General features: G+C 39.3%; 1 long non-coding RNA gene across 1 annotated transcript; it reads right to left on the minus strand.

The window, feature by feature from the left end:
- Positions 1 to 707: 707 nt before the first annotated feature.
- On the minus strand, positions 708 to 4930 carry LOC113974074. Its single transcript, XR_003536430.1, has 4 exons — positions 4730 to 4930; positions 2730 to 2827; positions 2169 to 2290; positions 708 to 819 (listed from the first exon to the last, which is right to left on the minus strand). It is a non-coding gene; the product is annotated as an uncharacterized LOC113974074 (long non-coding RNA).
- Positions 4931 to 19619: the final 14689 nt, after the last annotated feature.

The following is a 19619-nucleotide window of genomic DNA, read 5'->3' on the forward strand; positions in this document are numbered from 1 at the left end:
CTGGGGTGTGCTGTGGCTTTCATTGCAAAGGCTCAGGATTTGGCAGCGCATCATCAGGAAGTGCTGCCTCCCTCCAGTTTAGGATACATGTTGCTGGGACAGCAGGAAAGGGGTGAGAAATTTCCTCCTTAAGCCAGTAAAAAAAGAAACACATGGTTCTCATCTTCAGCAGGGCCAGTTCCACACTGAGTAGTACCCTGTTGGTGTGGCTGTACAGCCAAATCCTTATTATCACTCGTTAGATTTTCCGGGTAACCATAATTGTGTCCCACACAGGCCTTTTATAATCCATCCATGCACTGAGATATTTTGAAAAGGGAAGCTCTGTTCAGTGTACTCTTACATCACATATTTGTTTGTTTGTTTTTTCTCACTTCATGAGAGAGCCAAGACAACTCGACTGACAGCACATACTAGCAAAGTGTTCCTCTGTGATTCAGCTTTCTTGGCATGCAGAGTTTGCAAGAGCACGGAAAAACCAGCCTTGCTGTAAATGAAATAAGTGCTGCGGGGAAAGCACCGGCTCTGCCATGACTTTGTGTCTCCACGAGGGGGGTGACCAGCCTCGTTAAAACAGAAACACAGATTTCAGCTCCATACCCTTCACAGACAGCACTCGGCAGAACAGGGCTGGCACAGAGAGCTGTACATGTTAAACCGTGTTGGCAAAGCCAAAGCAGTGAGGGGTTCTGTCTCCTTAACAGTTTAGTCCACCTTCATCACCTCATGCCCAGCTGTCTTATTCTTTCCGTGTCTCTCCCAAAATACTTCAATTGTTTCAGAGCCTGGTATTTCTGACAATGTTGCTCTTCCTGACTTCTACAACCCCCCCCCCCCAACTTAAAAGTTAAAGTTGTGTTTTAAACATCATCATACTGCTGCATAGTTAACAGGGAAGACAGCAAGGAAGGCAGAAAACCATGAATGTGAAGAACGTTGTATGTTCAGTCTGTGGACACTCATACCAGTTTTTGCTTTTGCAGTGTTCTGTATACATTCATATTTCTACAAACATATTAAAAGTGTTTACATTTTATATCAACTCTAAGCTGTAGGTAAGAAAACCTTCAGAATCAAACTGAAGTTTGATTTAAACTGAAATTCAGCCTCCACCTTCTATCAGGTATCTATTGCTTAAAACCAAACAGAATACTGTACAGTGATTTAGGGTAAAATATCAATTAAAGTACAACAGAAGAGAGATGGAATAGGGTGACCTGAGCTAGAATTTTGACCCAGAGATTGGGTTCATGTGTGCACTGCTACAAAAAGTGTTGCTGGGTTATAACAAAAACAACATCTGCTTTGCTTTCCAATAAATTACTTATACTATATCCTGCCAATCTGAGGTTTCATCTCCAAATGCTGATCAAATAGGATATGTGCTTGTGTGGCTGTATGGAGAATACTAAAATAGCTGCAACAGCAACTTTCCATCCAGCTTTTCCTTCCATGCTGCAGGATGCTGGAATGATTAGTTCCTTGTGCAGCTGCTCAGGGAAGAAAACAAGGACCTGGCTGCAGACAAGGGAAGTTCTGGGGACAAAAAACTCAGTACAAAATGGAACAGAAGAATGGAAAGAAGAAGTGGGAGAGAGAAAGAAAACTGTGCCTCCAACACCCTTCAGAACAGCAAAGTAAAGAAGGATCTCAGGGCTGGTGCTTACTGAGACAAGAGAATTTGCACCAAGATCACAGATGAACGTTTCTGGGTGAGAGGAAAAGGATGACAGGCTTCAGCTGGTCAACAAGGCAGAGATGTCAGTGATCTGGGAAAAGGCCTTGAGAGAGGACACTGCAACTGTTACAGTGAGAAAAGTCAAAGCAATGTTGAAGAACAGAGCAGTGATCTCTGAACTGAAAATGCAAAACAGCCATACAGAGTGTGTGTGGACTGAATTTATTATCCGATTTTTTGGGTGAAAAGGACTACAATGCCCAAAGTAAATATATTCAATGTATATTTCCAGAAGGATTGCTGCAAATATTTAACCTGTAATATATTTTTGTATGCAGTCACAAAACTGTCTATCATCATCCCTATATTCTTATTTGAATGTCAAGACAAATAAATGCATCTTTAAAAAGCCTGAAGACAAGTCCTAAATCTGGTCAGCAGTAAGGTGGGTTGTGTTTTAAGAGTACACAGGAAAAGAGTCTTTTCCTACCTCTTAAGGCTCACTAGGGTGTCATGTAAAGAACAAGCTGTTTCTTCATGTTCTGCTGGAACTTTTGCCTCATATCAGCACACGAGTTAGATTTGCTTTTAAAGAAAGAGCTGATATGGCAGCTGCAAATAAAGCAAGACAGAAAACTGGAATTAACATCCTGTGGTTACCATTTTGTGGCAAACACCTCAGTTGCTTAGAACACACAGCAATGTGAACCCAATGAAAATCTTGAGATCTCCTTACTCTCAGCAAAAATCCAAATTTAATACAATGTACAGCTGGGCTTTTTAACTCAATTTTTAAAATAATTTGATGGATTAAAAATGGTAAGTGATATTGAATTTGGAGTTTTATTATCTTTCATTCCATCACATCCTTCCAGGATAGTGCCTTCAAATTGCTCTGACATGTACCAAATGTGCTGCAAGGTTTCAGTGGCCTGCTCTGCTCTCGTGTAAATAAAATGCTCCTTGACATTTGCATGCCAAGTGCTTTGCATAGAGAGTGCTGAGTTTATACAGCATGTACTGTGCTTAAAAACCAGTTTTGTACCCTTACCCTGCCTTCTGGTCCTCTGCTTCCTGGATATTATACTCTTTCAGTCTTTAATGAAAGCCATGTTTACTCTCTAGTTCTTCTGAGCCACTGGCAACAAACTGTAAGACATAACAAGGTTTAAATTAATGTACAGTGTGCTTTCTCCACAACGTGAAACATTCCACAGGTGCTGAAAAAACATTCTTAATATTACAGACTTGACGGGGTTATCCAGGTACAAAATTTATTTCTCTTGACCTCAGCTCAAAGCAAAAAAATTCTTCAGCAAAGTCTGACTGTAAGAATGGTTTGTCATATTGATCTTAGAGCTGTGGAAACCACCACAGAGCTGAGTAATGAGGGAACACATCTAATGTTCACTGGAAATGGTAGAGAGAGGCTACAGAAAACTGCAGTGGTAGAAACAGAAACAATTCTACTGGAATAAGACAGAACACTGCTTTTTCCACAGAGCTGCTGGAGCATAGGATCTCTTCTGTTTGCAAAGGCAAGATTTATGGGGGTGTTTTCCAGAAAGTACATACTGCTTGCACAGCAGTAAAATGGTTATGCTGCCATCCATGCAAAAAAAATGTATATATTATCTGAATTTACTGAATGCTGAATTCAGTTGTTTGGGGAGAAAAAGAATAAAAAGAAAAGGAGAAAAAAAAAGTATCAGCTCTTTTCTGATAAGTTGCTTCCCCTTGTCATTCAGAAACCCATCAGGTAATGTACCTGCAGTCCAATCTTCTTAACAATCTCTTTTTGTTTATGGACACCTTTTGACTCCTCTTCACATTTTACCTGTGATGACTTTCTCTAGGGCTGTTAAAAAAATTCTGTAAAAACTTGCCAACTCACTAGTGCATTCCTCTCTCCTTTGCAGATATTGCTCCATATATGCTGGCCTGCATGAGGCATCCTAAAGAAACCTGCTATTTAGTGTTTCTGAAAATTAGAGTTTCTTCCAAGGAAAGCAGCTTTTTAAAGAGATTTCAAGATAGGTACCCAAGTACAAATGCACCCAATTAATTAATCACTTTTGAAAATCTAAGCTTTGTTAATTCAGCTGTGAAAAAACCCCAGCCATCAAGTAGAAGATACAAATATTTTTTACATATATTAGAAAATCAAGTAGATTTGAATAAACTATGCAGGAAGCCTGTTTTCAGTGTCCGTGCTGTGCTGTTTGCATTCCAGTGTCATAACTCAATTTTTCTGAATTTCTAAGCCTACTCTATCACTTTGCCATTCTTCTTTTAAATGTCATATGGAATTTAATACATTTAATATCAACAGGTATCTAATTACCTCTCTGTGTCTCCTTATCAGCATCCACTACCACTTCAGACATGTCCTCAAGTAGCCCTTCATTGGCTGCAGTTTCCAGACTACCCACCTTTGAGCACATCTCTCACTAATAACACACTTTACTCTTCGCCTGCTACTGTAAAGTGAATGCTTTTATTCTCCTCTCCCTTGAAAGTCAATTTAACTCACTGTTTTCCTTCAAATTAACATCTCTGTTGTCCTTCCCACTGCTGTTTCATTCCCGCTTTGCTGCCAAACCCCTGGAGAGGCCCTGACACCCATCTCCTCTGCATTGTTCCCTCCAATCACTCATGCAGTAAAACACCTGTCACACTTGTTATTAAAAACCCCAGTGTTAGCTGTCACAGTCTAAGCCATCCTCCAAGGTGCTCATATGTCCTACATGGTAATAAATGACATTTTACTGAGCGCTCAACACCCACGAAGTCATAATCCCCAAATGCAAAAGGTCCTTTTTCTACATTTTTGTGAAGCACCGCACATAGTAGAACAAAAAATGACTGCTGGATGGTGACTGTGTTAAATAGCAGCACAAGCTACTTCTACTTGTTAAAAGTACAGATTTGGAATGTTATACTGTGAATTGTAAAGGAATTTATAAGATATGGACGTAAGAAGTTGCTGGGCACCAGCTAATGGGCTAATATTTAAAAAACCCCATGCTTATAATGAAGATTCTCTATTACTTGTGGCCTGGAGAGTTTCAAGAGTGCCAAGGACCCAGTCAGAAATTCCAAAGTTCTAGCACTGAGCCCTCTATTTTGTAGCATTAAAACCCGTTCCAGTTCTCCATCTGCAGAAATAGTGAAAACAAATAATCAAGTTTGTCTGTATTAGTGGTATTTTTGAAATATCACCTCCATAGCTGTGAGCTAGTCAGACATTAATTAGAAAAGAGAAAAAAGCAGAGAAAAATTTAGTAATTTCACCTGACCTTGATTTCTATGCCTTAGTTAATCATCTGTGGGGTACTAATACTTACCTGTTCTTCAGGGATCTAAAAGTGGTAAATCAGTTGAAGAGGCATTGATCAATATCAAAGAAAAGCCCCAAATTCAGGAATAATTTTTATAATGAAGATCCTTTGCACAAATATTTATACCTACTCTTTTAAAAATATATTTTTGACTGAGAAGTGAAAGCTAAACTTCTGGCTGCAAAGCTTTGGGGCTAAAATCCAGTTAGTTTTTAATCTCTCATACAAGTCTCCTTCTCATTGTGAAGAAAATGTATGTCATCTGAGCTGATCTACATACACACATTATTCATCACACAGTAACCATGAAAAATTAGGCTTACATTTTGTACTCTAATCTGCTTTGTGAAACCTTTGACTGATTAGGTGGGGCCCAAATGATAAATGAGACTACCTCAGCAGTGACCTGGTGTTATACCACAGCTGCAGCTTCAACATTTGCCTTTGTCAACATGATGAAACATTTAAACCTTTGCACTAATACAGGTCCTCACTCAGCCAACAGCACTGAAAGTTCTAATCTGTATAAGCAAACATTCTACAGCAAAACTACCATCGGACCAAAGGCTTTATGTTGAGTTATGAATTCTTTTCTTAAAAGAAATCTTTCTCTAAGAGCCACACTCAGTTGTGTCTGCTGATTAGCTGCCTCTACAGAATCCCTTTCCCACTTTTGAAATATAAATATGGGTACGTGTGGGTTAGGGTTGTGTGTGCTCTCAAAATTATGTCTGCATGAGTTACATGAAGCTTTGTGAATTTAGGGTGCAGGGCTACAAGGCAGCTGTACTGGTAATCCATTTCTGATTTGTCTGTGAAGCATCCTGTGATCCGAGTCCTGGATTAAACATGATTTGAGCAGCTTCAGAATTCATTACAGAATCCAACCTTTGCTACAGAGCTGCCCTGCAAAAAGTAACTCCCCATATTTTTCAGAGCTAGGAGCATAACCCTTGAGAGGTCCAGACTTGTAACTGGGGCCAGTCCCCTGAAATCACAGCAATCATGTGATAGATGTTCTAAAGGGTGCACTAAGCACCCTTCCCATATATTACACAAGATATCTCTTTATTTTCTGGCAGTGAATGGAGGCTCCCAGCTGTCACAGCTCTCAAGATTGTTTTTCAAATCTCATCTCACACACAAACCAATTGTTCACCTAAATCTGTAAACAAATTGCTTGAAATTATAGCTTTGAATCCTCCACTACTCCCATTCATCAGTGCTCAGCAGCAGCTGTGTAGGTAGTATATGATATTATCTCAAGCTTCCTGATATACCCCCTCAGCCTCTGGCAATCTGAACCTAAAGGTCCTTCAGACACAGAGAATGTGTCCTTTCCTTTACGTTTAGGAGCAGTTAATTGTTTTTTCTTCTACTCTGTTAAATTGCTTTTGCACTTGAATATACTTCCAGCAATATATCATAGCAATGAATTCTTAAGTTTAATTACGCATTGCTTGAAAACACTTCCCATTGCTTTAAATTTTCTGCCAGATAATTTAATTTGGTGTGCCATAAATCTGGTGTCAAGGGAACCTGTGAATAACCACTCTCTAATCACCTTTTTTCCATGCACTTCATGATGTTACAGAGATCTGTCATAACCTTGTCTCCAGACATTTCTTTCCTGTCCTGAAGAGCCCCAGCCTATTTAATTGTTCTCGTGTGGAAGCCATTCCATATCTCTACCATCCCTCAGCACTTTTGTTCAGTCAATCTTTGTCACTTGTGGCACCAGCCTGGCTGAATAGGAAGGACAGAAACTCAAGAAGCACTTATAAAATATTTGTATTTTTGCATAACGTGTTTTCTGCTCTGTCTTCCACATCATTCTTAGGGTTTTTCTTGCCTTTGTGATAGCTACTAAACATTCACAAAACTCTCCCAAATGACTCCAAGAGCTCCTTCCTGAGTGGGAATTTAGAGTGGAGCAGAGCATGGTATCAGCCTAATAATGATAATACAAATGTCAATTAAAAGGTAATTAGCAGCACTAAATGCTAACGTGCTTTTCTGGTCCAGTTTTACTTGGAAGGAGGTGAAAAGACTGAAGATTACCCAGCTTTGTGCTGAACCACATTGGAGAGCCACCAGGTAAATTACTCTGTCAGGTCTGTTAAGTGCAGGTAATCACTGAGGGATGAGTAGGAGGAACACAAAGTTAAACAGAACCCCCTAAGCTAAACAGTTACACTCTGCTGCCCCTGTATCTGAGACTTGCTGATCAACTCTCTATTGGTCCTTGTATGTAAAGGGAGGAAAAAGCCACTCACCACATGTACTGTACTAGTTCTCTCCTCCAATTTATCAGACTAATTCTATATATTGCTATTCTGCCACCTCTGTTAGACATAGACACAGTTTGCCTTGACTGAGAATACAGAGGAAAACAGAACAGCTTGGAAGAGCTTTGCCCTGCAAATCAGAGCATGAACTGTTCAACTGCTTTACCAAACACTCATGAATAATTTAAATCCATGTTATGCCAACATGATTATATCCACTAAAAAATGTTGGAAACTTAAATTACTATTTACTTTTAACAGTGTAAAGGTTCAGAAGCAACACATTCTTTTATAAATAACCATCACTGTCGTACATAATTGATAGAATACAATCAGCTACTAAATATCACTTAATAGTTGGCTTTGTTCTGTAATGATAACACATGGAATTCCTGTTGAGTTCACTGGGATAACACTCCGAGGGAAGGCTATAGGAATATCCATGTATCTATTACTATAGAATTATCAACAAAAAAAGAAAAAGGAAAGAAAACATAATTAAATTTGGCTGGGATAGCTCAGTATTTTCTCCTAGTTCTGCAACCTGCAGTACCAGAGGATGATGCTGTGCTGCTGATTTGACCGTACAACTCCCTGCTGACTGTGTGGGGACAAAGAAAATCCAGAATTTGTCTATGTTGCATGGCACAGAATTAATAACATTTCACTGAAAGAGTTATTGCTTGAAAGAAGAGAAATAACAACATACAAAGGATAAGAGATCCCCAACTCCTCGTTCCTTCACCTTGGATTCCAACGGGTTATTTTGGAACGCATCAAACTGTTGGATTTGAGAGTCAAAGCTTCCAAAAGCCAGTGTGTGGCACACAGCTGTTGGCAAACATGTTCCCTGTGAAGAGGGGAAATCAATGTGTTATGGCAGAGTGAGGGAAAGAGTCCAGCTGGCACCGTGTGGGCTGAAACAGATACATTTAACCGGTTCTGTAGCAGATGAGTTTTTAATTGTCCCAGTGAATTCCAGACACCTCTCAAGGTTTTTCTAATGGTGACACATAACTCTGTATCCTGAAAGCATTATTTTTGGATGTGAAATTTCCAGTGGGCTTATCTTGATGATCTGCCTGGTGCTTTCTTACCTATGAGAATTCTGGCATTTATCCAGTTATGGTATGGATTCTTGGAGGTTTGGATTCTACAGTAGCTTCTAAGTTTTGCCTTTAAGAAAAAACAGCGTGTGACTTAAATATGTTGGTCCTGTATTTTTCTGAACTAAGATTATCTTTGGCATTTTAGCTTATTCCACGTGCAAATCTAAATATATAAAACTTTTGGTGAACAACTGGAATAAAGAACTTATAACAGGACAGTTCTAAGTAGTGACTTAGTATGCAGTATGTGACTAACATCAAATAGAGAGAAATGTATATGATACAAGTACTGCCTTCTCCCTCTCTCTTACACAGGCCTACTTTTAACTTGGCAAATTAAATGCTAATTTTGACAGCCTTTTCTTTAAATGAGCCTAATCTTGAAAGCTACACTGCCTAGGAAGATTTTATGCAACTTGGAACTTGCCAAGTGAATGTCAGCAAGGTGAATGACGTGTGCCTCTGTACACACACATACAAGGTGTTCAGTAAGTCATTAGGATTCAGTCACTTAATGTTAGAATTTAACAGTTGCTATTAATAAAGACAGACTATATCACCATAAACTCCTGAAACTCTCAGAACACAAGTTCAGCAGCTGCACAGCAGCTCTAAGTGTATCTGTTATGGGTCTGTGTCATTGTGAACTTCACTCATGTCCTACCACAGAGGGCAGGACATGAATCTTCCTTCAAATTTACCTTTTTTGCTCCAGGAGCACTTGGAATCCAGACACTGGTATAAATAGGACTAAAAGACTATAAGGTCATCTTTTTTTCCTTCTTTCCCCACTTCCTCATGTGGGCCTCTTCTGTCAGAATGCAACTGTGGGAAAGAACAAAGACTGAAGTTAAAAAAGTAGTATGTGAAATGAAGGCAGAACCAATAAAGCTGTTTATTGTTTTCACGTCATCACACTTCCTCTTCTCTTTAAATTAAAAAAAAATACTTAGGTGTATCTCTAAATTTTTAATGACTGCATTTATTAGCACTTATTAATATTAAAATTTGGGTATTTATATGTTTACCAGGATATGCAATTTTTATTTATTTATAATATGCTTATAGTACTTTATAAATTATAAATACAGTATTATTTGTATTCACACATTTATACTACTGCTTATTATTAGCAATTATGCATTTATGTCAAATCAAACTTGGAGGCAAAGGAAATTGTTTGAGAAAAGATGCTGACACTTTGCTTGCATTCCATTTTACTTGGTTTTTGTTGGAATCATGCCAATGGAGGTAGTAAGATTATATATACAAGGCCAAAGTTTCAAGACGTGACTCAAATTCTGTTTAGTTTTTCCTGGGTTAACATATTGTGTGCACAGAAAATAATAGAGTAAGTTGAAAAGATTCACCCTGATGAGAAGAGTCTTGAGTGCTGGGCAAACAGAAAACAGCTTTTTACAGGCTGTGGGTTTTGTTTCTTCACTGCCCCAAGCCTGTTGGACCTGTTTTCTCCTTCTATAACACTATCTCTCAGGAACACTTTATTCCTTTCCCACCTTTTCTAGCTGTTCAGTTAGTGACCATATAGAATGGATATTTAATGTCACTCCAGTAAATATGATATTTTCCTGTTCAGAATTACTCAGCCTGTGCCATGTGTTTGCTTTTTGGTCTGGGTTTTGTATTCGGAGGAAAGATTTTATTTCTTACCTTTTATTAATGGTTATAACATTGCTGTCACACTTTATGACCAGAGTGTGATGGCATCTCACATTACTCTGGAGACAGTTTTCCAAGCTGAGAGTCGGTTCATAAGAGGAAGGTGGTACCTGGGAGCGATAAAAGCCACAGCAAACTGATGAGAAAAGACTGTTAGAGATGGATGAGCTTTTGATGCCCTGAGACTCCAAAGGTGTGTAACCTCTAGAGAAGCTGCTCTGTCCTGCTGAGCAAGGATTTAAGCATCACACAGTGAGGGTTGACAGATGGAAGACAGCTACAGTGTCACAACAGGCAGTGGAGGTGCACTGAGAAGAGCAGCAGAAGCCAAAGGACTGAAGACAATGCAATGATCAAATGGAGAGAAAATCTGAAGAAGGTAGTAAGTACTACTAGTGTGGACTAGTGAAGAAACCACTCTGCAAGCCAAGCCAATTCTGCTAAATACAATTCTGTTTTATTCTTAATGCTGTGATCCCACTGAGGGAAAAAACGCACGGCACAAGCTCACCATTCTTTTCTCCTTGGAGAATCAGTTCTGAGGTGGCTATGAAACCTCTCCAGAGTTCACTAACCTTCTCTCTGCCTTCTAAACATCCTCCTTCTTAAACCACTTCAAGTGCCTTTTTTTGCCCATGCTTTTTACTAAGTTTACAGCTGCTCACTTATCCAGACTTTAAGCATTGTCTGGTCCTAGTTCATCCACAGAAACTGCCTCGATACCAAACAATGACAGAAACCGGCAACTGTCGCTTTTTAAAACCACTGCCCTCAGATGCCAGAAGCCCTCTGAGTTGACTTATTTGTTCCTCTGACTCCTCTGCATCAGAGGAATATTTGGGAGGCTGGAACTCAGCTCTTTCTCACATGCCCTGAGCCTGCTGGGCTGCTTTCAGTGGGTTCTTCCTCTCCAGTGACTCCTGACAGAGTATATGAAAGTTGTTTCACAGAATTGAGATGATGTCTGCCAAAAATCATCACAACTTGGTCAGTGTTCTAATCACACACTGTTAAATCGATTGATTTCTCTGTTGCCCACTAACGTAATTTTTAAAGATTTCAAATTCTTCTATATTCAAGAGTTCAACATTAGTATTTCCTTCTGCAATATCATTAGAAAGGATAATTCCCCAATGTGGTCTGTGAGAACTTTCCCTTCTCTCTTTCAGTATCATGCAGGTTAATTACTGGGTGTCTTGAACTCAGTATCACTTTTTCCAGTACTTGGTTTAAAAACTCCCTGCCTAATTCTAATTTATAGCAGCCAACCGACCACCAGGCCCCTCACTGTGTGAACTCAGCTGTCACAGCCTGACAGGCACTGCCCTGAAGCTGCTGAATTCCACAATTCCAGGTGCTGTCAGGAGGCTGCACTGTCAGGAACAAGGAAGGTGCCAGTGCACCTGTGAGTGAGGGGAAGAGAACAGGCAAAGTATTACTCCAAGAGAAGAAAATAAAGAGGAAACTGTAATGCACTGCCTGCAGGATGACCACAGAGGGTAAATAAAATAACAGAAAAAGCAAAGGTGAGGTAGGGCAGTGAAAGGGGGCATGGCACACAGGTATTCTGCAGCTGCTGATTAAAATGTTAGCAAGAACATAGCAGGTCATCCAAGTCCAAGGAATATCCTATCCCTATTCCACAGGACACACCCCTTTCTGTTAATGTGCTGCTGACTTTTGAATCAAGTGTCATCAGACTGTATTGATTCTTTCAAACACAACCCAGGCTTGAAAGCTGGGCCTCATTTGTTTTACTGGCAAGTAATAACTCCCTTTTCTTACCAGACATGTTAAAGCACCCAAAGGTCATATAGGGTGCAAATGTCAGGCACCAAATTCACTTGTTGTCAAGGGGAGCAGTTTACTCCCCCCCTCCTTCTCAAGTAAAGAAAAATAAGTATATAACAGAACATTTAAGGGAAATGCAGCATATGAAAGAGCTGTAATAACTATCCAATTTAAAGCAAACAAACCCCACCCTGTCATAATTCCATAGAATTCTTTCTGGCATATTTATGAATGACCCTTAAGGTTGATGGACTCTTCAAAGAAAACCAGTAAAATAAATCCAAACTTAAAATACAGAGGTAACCAACATACTTTTCTACACTGTAGATTTATAACATGTTGCCAGAATGTGACATCAAATATTTCTCCATTTAAATTCTGGCATCACAATACCCTGTTTATACAATAACTTAATAAATTTAGCTGTGCTGCCTATTTGACAAGTAGGCGAGAATCGTTCATTAAAATGCAAATGTAATCAAGATGAAATTTGGAATACGTTTATTAAAGTAATTGAGTTTCAGTCAACTGTAGTCACAACACAGATTTTCAAGTGCAATTCAGACAAAAGGATATGTCTAATTTTTCTATGTTAATATCTTTATCAGCATGAAAATTAGAAGAGTTTTCTGAGCAGTAATAATGTACCATGAAATGCTTCAAGTTTTCTCTCCAGGAATATATTATTATAGATAAGGGTCAAAGACACACACAGAGGAGTGACCCAGTAGTGTATTGCACATACAGAAAATTGGTTGCAAGTGTATTTTCAGTGCTTGGTGTAACTATGTACTTATTAAATTACTCTTTAAATCCTTTAGAGACTCAAGGTCATCAGTTAATTTTAGTACAAGGCCATTAAACTGTCAGGGAATTGAACTTTTTACTGCTAAGATTTGGGATTCTTGATGCTTTTCTTTGAGTAAGAAATAACTCACAAAAATAAAAGGGAATCCTAAATTTGTCCTAGTTATAATTTAGGTGCTAGAAAAACATTAAGAAGCTGTAATAGTAATGCCAAAACCTCTTCCATGAGGGTAAGGACGAGCTAGATATTCACCAGGGGTTTTTTTCATAATTTTTACTTGTTAAAGTACCCTGGTTCATCTTCACTACATTCAAAGGAGTCATACTAAGGATGTGCTTGTTGCAGAAGATCAAATTTTCCAGTTAACAACCTCACATCTCCTGTGTACACAAACAAATTCAGTGGGACATGGTTACTAAAGGACTGACATGTGATGCCAAACTCTTGCTCAGCACAGCTGGTCTAACTCCAGCCTGAACAGAATTGCCATAAGAGGGGCAGAAAGTTGCACATCCCTTGGCTCCCCCTCACTAAGGGACTGTATTTGATGCAGTGGGTGATATTATCAGGGTGCTTCAGCCTCATTAACTCTTCCTGCTCATCTCCCTCTGCCCACTCTCTGAGGCTGAAGTTGCAGTCCACTTATGCCAGCTTGATTCTCTCTCTCTCTCTAAGCTTGAACATTCAGTTATGATCATGGTGAACAAATATTTTGAGCATTAAATAAAATAATTATGTATCCATCAAGCAACATGTACATATAAGACACATATTTCTCTCATCATGGAAACTCTTAGCCACTGTTTCACAAAATGGCTTTTTCTCTGATCATGGAAATGGTTTGCCACTGTTTCATAAAAGGCCTTATTCAATTTTCTTACCTTAATGGACACAGCCTTTATATCAACAAAGCTAATGACAGAACATCTCCTGCCCTGGACACTGTTCAGAAAGAATTCAGCCTTTTCCAGAGGCTTATAGCCAATTGTAAATATAAATGAAACCCATGTTGCATTGCTCTGAAAGCCACTGAGAGCACAGGCTTTCTAAAGGCCATTTCCTTTATTTTCATAAAAGCATTTCAATGTGCATCTGCAACAATTCCTGGCTAGGCAAGTAAATGCTCCTCTTTGGGCACAAGGCCAGACCCTGCTGAGGGTGTCGTGAGGCACTGCCTGACTTGCTGCAGTAGCGACAAACTTGAATACAAGCTAAGGCTTCCCAGGTGAAAAACAAGTGCAATTTTACTCACATTGCAATTTAAAACCTTCCCAGTAAGTATTTTCTATAGCAGAAAACCTAATACAACAACCCATTTCCTTATCAAACAGAAAGCACAGGAGGCAACAACTTTGAAACTACAGTAAATACAGCTAAACTGTATTCTGAACAGTACAGGCTAAAACTGTGGATTAAAAACCAGTAAAAGTCTTCTAAAGGAGCACTTTGCACTATCAGCCATAACATCATGAGCTGTGGTCCTATTACTAATCTCAAATGAAGACCTAAAGATTTCAAAGAAATATCTGCTGAAGGAAGCAGGGAGAGCAGGAAGCTCTCTTCCTTTGAAATCTATGTCCTTACCCAGTTTTAGGGGGCACCATGGTACTGGAGGGTCTGTCTTTTTGAACATGTAATAAAATAGAAGTTCTGACAACCTGAAGAATTCAGGACATTATGGCAATCTCTGCAGGACCACAAGTATTAACCCCGTATTCTCATCAGATTTCAACTGATTAAATGTTACTGTCCTTGCTGCTGTTTCAGTTGGAACAGGACATTTTTTAAAAAAGTTATTTCAGTCCCCTAAAATACGTTGTGTGTATCTGCATTAGCACACATAAGACTCCAATTGAGCTGTTGCTGCATTCTAATAGCTGAAGTAATTCTGATATGTCCCTTAACTTTCTGACAAGGCACTGTAACACCTAAATAGCTAATAATTGTGAAACAGCAGGAAATGCCAAGATAAAAGAAAATCCATATGCACACAGTGCTTTTCTTATTTACAGAGCACACACAGAACAATAGGAGAGCAAACTCTGCATTTCTTGCAACCTGTCCACAGTGATACTCATTTATCCAGTGGAGAATTAGATTCACTCTCTTGTCATAAATACTGGAGCTGCTGACCATTTCACTCAGCACTTCAGTGCTATACATTACAATGCTGAATGTAAATCTATGCCAGCACATGCCAAATTTATTTACATTAAGACTGCTACATCACCTTTCTGGTGAGGTAAGGCAGTCTTATTGTAAATGAGAATTAGTGTATTGTTCAATTAAAAATACTCAGTGAGTGATGACTGGTGCACACACTATCCACCTTCTGAAATCACAAAAAGCCCTGGAGTTAAGTTTACATGCTGGGGAGCCTGACCTAGCCAGCCTTACTATTGAGATCCACTTTTGGGTCATACTCTGAAAGCTCAGCATGTGGACAGAAAAAGCTTGTAACTACTCACAGTTCATATGTAGATACTAATGTGTTTATAGCCAAGTTAGAGATGCCCACACAAGGAATCAGAAACACAGTAGTTACTACTCCTATTCAATGGTTGAATAATTACACAGTAAGAAACAAGTGGGTAAATATTCATCCATCTAGTCTTTTTAAAATCAGTGAAGACCAGATGATAATGACATTAAAATCTATTAAATGTAGTTACTAACCCACAGAAACTCAGACATATGTGATCATTTATCATGCTTGAACCACTGACAGTTCTGGCAAGGAGCTAAAGTAGGACCACATCAGCATCTGTCTTGAACAGTTGAAGACATACAAACAATCTGGAATACCCACTCTGTTTCAGATGTTGATTCCCATTGTATTCTCCTGCAGATGAGAATACACAATATTCTGTACTCAAATGTCTGTTTAAAAAACAAAACCAGGATCTGCAAAATGGCAAAAAAATGCATATTACCACAAAATTATTTCACTATCACAAAAATCTGACCGTGAAATAAGCCACAAAACAAGTTCAAGTAAGATATAAGTAAATGTGTGGTACACTTACAGAAGGTTGTGTGGCAAGAAATCAGGATCTTCAATAGTCAAAACACCGCCCACACTATTATAGAAGATGTCACAGGTGAATGCATTCATGTAGTGCTGCATATTCAAAGTGTCTCAGGGGTTTTCAATTACCTACAAAGACACTAAACCACAGATGCTGCCTCCATCGTGAAATGAGGCAGAATCTTTCCTTTGAAAAATGAGAAATGGTTCTCTAACATTGAGAAGCTCAAACACATTTGGCTACCTGGAGGTACAAAAAACCTGTCTCTGGAGAAATACATAAACAAGGGTGAGTGGGTGCAGTACTTCCAGAGCAGCACTGAGAAGACACCTGTGTACTGAAGAGGGGCAGAAAAACATACCTCCGAGATTTCAAGGTTTTGCTTTAAATTTTTCTCCAAAAACTTCAAAACTAAAACTTCAAAAGAAAAAAAAAACCATCGTGTGGAGATTCCTGAGGTTTCAATTTTGTAGCTGTAAGAATGTACAATAATAACTCCTTGTTCATACTACCAGTAAAAACTCACTGCTTGTTAAGTGGAACTTCACTGAGAACACTCATCCTGTACCAGGAAAATACTGCTGGTTCAACATTTTCATGTGAAAGCAGAAACCACTGCTCATGACCTAGTGTTTTGCCTTACTACAGAAAGGTATTTACTAGCATATTTTACTAGTAAATAATGGAAACTCACTTTAAGTGTTAGTGTTGTCCAAACATTGAGTGACAATTTGTCATTTGGCCTCAGGAGACATAGGATTGGATTGGTGTGTGTTTAGGTAGGTAGTAAAATCTAGTAAGGATGAATTATTTCCACTTAAGAAATTTCAAACATAAACAAATACTTTTGCACAAAAGGAAAAGGAGATTGTGATTCCAAAGGAACAGCCTCTGGGAAGACAGAAACGTTGATAGGAATAGCAGTCTTCCAGTGATTGATGATAGAGATAATGGTTCATACATCCATACACTTAAATGGCTGTCTTTACCCATGACTGCTGTCTAATTAATGTGAGCCATCATTCACGTAAAAGAAAAATTTTGCTTCTGGAAAAAAAAAATGCTGCAAACTGCCAGCAGTGACAGTGCTAGAAACATGCCAATTAGAGTGATTTCTGCCAAGCAGCAAAAGGGCACAAAACACTGGTTTCCAAGCAACTGACATTATGAAGTATTAAATACACTGGAAACTAAAATTGGCAGATAAACATTTCACCTTCTCAGTACTTCCTCACTCTCTTTGCTTCTTAACTCTACGTTCCCTCTCCTCCCTGCTCTTACAGATTCCACTTGCAGTAAACCATATGCTTTAAGGAATACCAACATATCACACTCTAAACACCAACATCTTCTGTCTGCATATATTAGAGTAGCACTGGTATATATTCACAGGTAAGGACAGACAAGGTCATAACTAGAACTCCAAAAATAACAGATTAAAGTCTTTCAGTAGCAGTTGCCATTTCAATCACACTTAAATGGTTTTGTATTAAAGTCAGCTACACAGCCACTAGCAGGAAAAAAAGCAGGAGAAACTGCTCTTCGGGTTCCATTCAGTCTAACTGTTGTTGCAGGCATAAAGGATGTATTAGCAGAAGCTGGGCTTTCTGCATGCAGAGTGACTTTTAGAGATCTGCCTTCAGGAAACTTGAACCTTTTTAAAGAGCCATCCAGTTTCTAATTTAAAACAGAAAAAGCAGCCAGTTGGATACTGTTAAACTGCCAGCAGTTTGACATTTAGCTTTATCTAACCAGCACAGCACAGTCAAACAGATGCACAGGAGCCATTTCCTTCAAACTCTGGCTAATGCCATCCTGAGGTTTAACGTGCCCTTTGCAAGGAAAGGCTTGACTGGCTCATGGAACAACATGGACACTTCCCCTTCAGGCTTGCAGCTCAAAGTTGTTGATTCCCAGACATTACTGGCTGAGAATGACCACAACTTGTCATTTTTACATGGGCACTTACGCTTAGATGACTGTCCCTGCAGAGTTCCCAGTTTCTATCACCTTTTATTCCTCCTTTTTACAAAAAAAAAAAAAATATATTTTCAGCTAGTGTCTTTGGAAGCAATATGCTTAGTTTTAAGCACTAAGTTTTTGTGGACAAGAGTATTTCCAGGATACTTGCATGGTCTTGGTGGGCTGAGTTAGGCTACAGAAGTGATTTATGGCAACCTGCCTTCATTACAGATTAATCACTACAAGCTTCCAGTGCTTTGCTGATCTCTCTTGCTGTGAAACTGTTCCTACATGTTTCTACAATGTATTAGCTATAAATACTTCTACTTTCTTTGTCCTCACACAAGTGTGGATTACCTACCACTACTTCTGGATCCCATTTACAGATGTCACTGGAACAAAGCAATAAGACAGGATCTCCCTCAGAGCTGAATGTCACTTAGAAGGGGCTGTGCTGCTTCAGTTTACTCAATTCTAGTAAAAATAGCAATAGAAATGAAAACATAACTCTTAGCTCAAAGCTAGAGATATTTGGGTGCTCAAGGACAAAGATGGTGTCATTTCTGCCATAGTGCATTCCACCCACTGAATCTGATATTGGGAAGCACATAAGTAAGTCAGAGCTACTTTGTGTCTACACGGACAATCTCCATGGGAAGTAAGAGTCTTGATCAACAAAGGAAGAGGAATGAGCAGTAGCTGCAGATTTCCCAAATGGTGTTTCATTTTAGATTGCACAAAGAGAAGAAAATTCCTAAATTCCTTTCAATGCTGTGTGTAGGTACAATGATACCTGAGAGGGGACAGGTTCTCCTGGAGTGACTGGGGGAAACTCATCAGCAGGAAAGCACGGATAAGACTTCTTACTTGGGACCAATGACTGATAGTTTTGAAAGATGAGTAGTTTGAGCCAGCTCTATGTTCTGTCCTCATTCTCTTTTATATCATCATGAGGACTCCAGAAAGTATAAGAGAGTATCACTGACAGGAGGTATGAGGTCATAATTATAAGGCTTATCTTCAGTTTAATTATGTTTTTAATGTAAGGCAGAATACTAAAGCTTCATGAATGCAGCTATGTCTGTTCCAGTAATGACTCTTCAAACATTTCTGAGATAATTTAAAAATTCCTACTATTCTGCTATGTCACTGTGATCATTAAAAAACTTCCTCACACTTTGTTCCATTATACTCTTCCATACAAACAAGCTGGAAGATCACAGACACTACTTCCTGTGAATATGTATCAATTAACATCCAATTAAGACAACTGCTGGGCGTCCTTTTCAAACAGCAGGAAAAGCAGCACAGAAAGCCTGTGGGCTTTGGCTTTCAGGTGCAGTTGGTGGGGCAGCCTGGGCACTCCTTGGGCAGCCAGAGCTTTCTGTGGTGGCACCTTTTCCCTCGGGGGAATCTTCATTTGTATCGGTTTTGGGGCGGGGGGGGCTGACAATTGCAGTGCAGGGCTGAACCAAGGTTAGAGCAGCCCTTTGCCCCAGGACAGAAAGCCTGGGAGCTTTGGCTTTCAGGTGCAGTTGGTGGGGCAGCCTGGGCACTCCTTGGGCAGCAAGAGCTTTCTGTGGTGGCACCTTTTGCCTGCTAGGTCCTTTGTATTCACTGACTCCCTGTGGTATGTATTAACATGCTGCTCTGCTATGCTCACTGCTTTAATTGAGATTAAAAGTTGCTGCCCTGGAGAAGGAAACTCCAGTTTTCTTTTTCATTTCTTCCATTTTGCATTCTGCTTTTTCCCCCCCAAACAGCTCCTTTACTATAGTCTGAAATGTTTTCAAGAAGCATTGCTGACATGGCCTTTAATCCAAACCAGCAGCCGAGTCATTCTCACCTGAAATGATCTTCTCCCACAGCTTCCTATTTCAATATTTGGTTAAGAAGTCTGTGGGTTTGATTTCTTTGCCGTTCTTACTTTTTT

This window comes from Neopelma chrysocephalum, unplaced genomic scaffold (genome assembly GCF_003984885.1).
Source record: "Neopelma chrysocephalum unplaced genomic scaffold, ASM398488v2 Primary Assembly neopelma1_116, whole genome shotgun sequence".
In the NCBI taxonomy this organism is placed as follows: domain Eukaryota; kingdom Metazoa; phylum Chordata; class Aves; order Passeriformes; family Pipridae; genus Neopelma; species Neopelma chrysocephalum.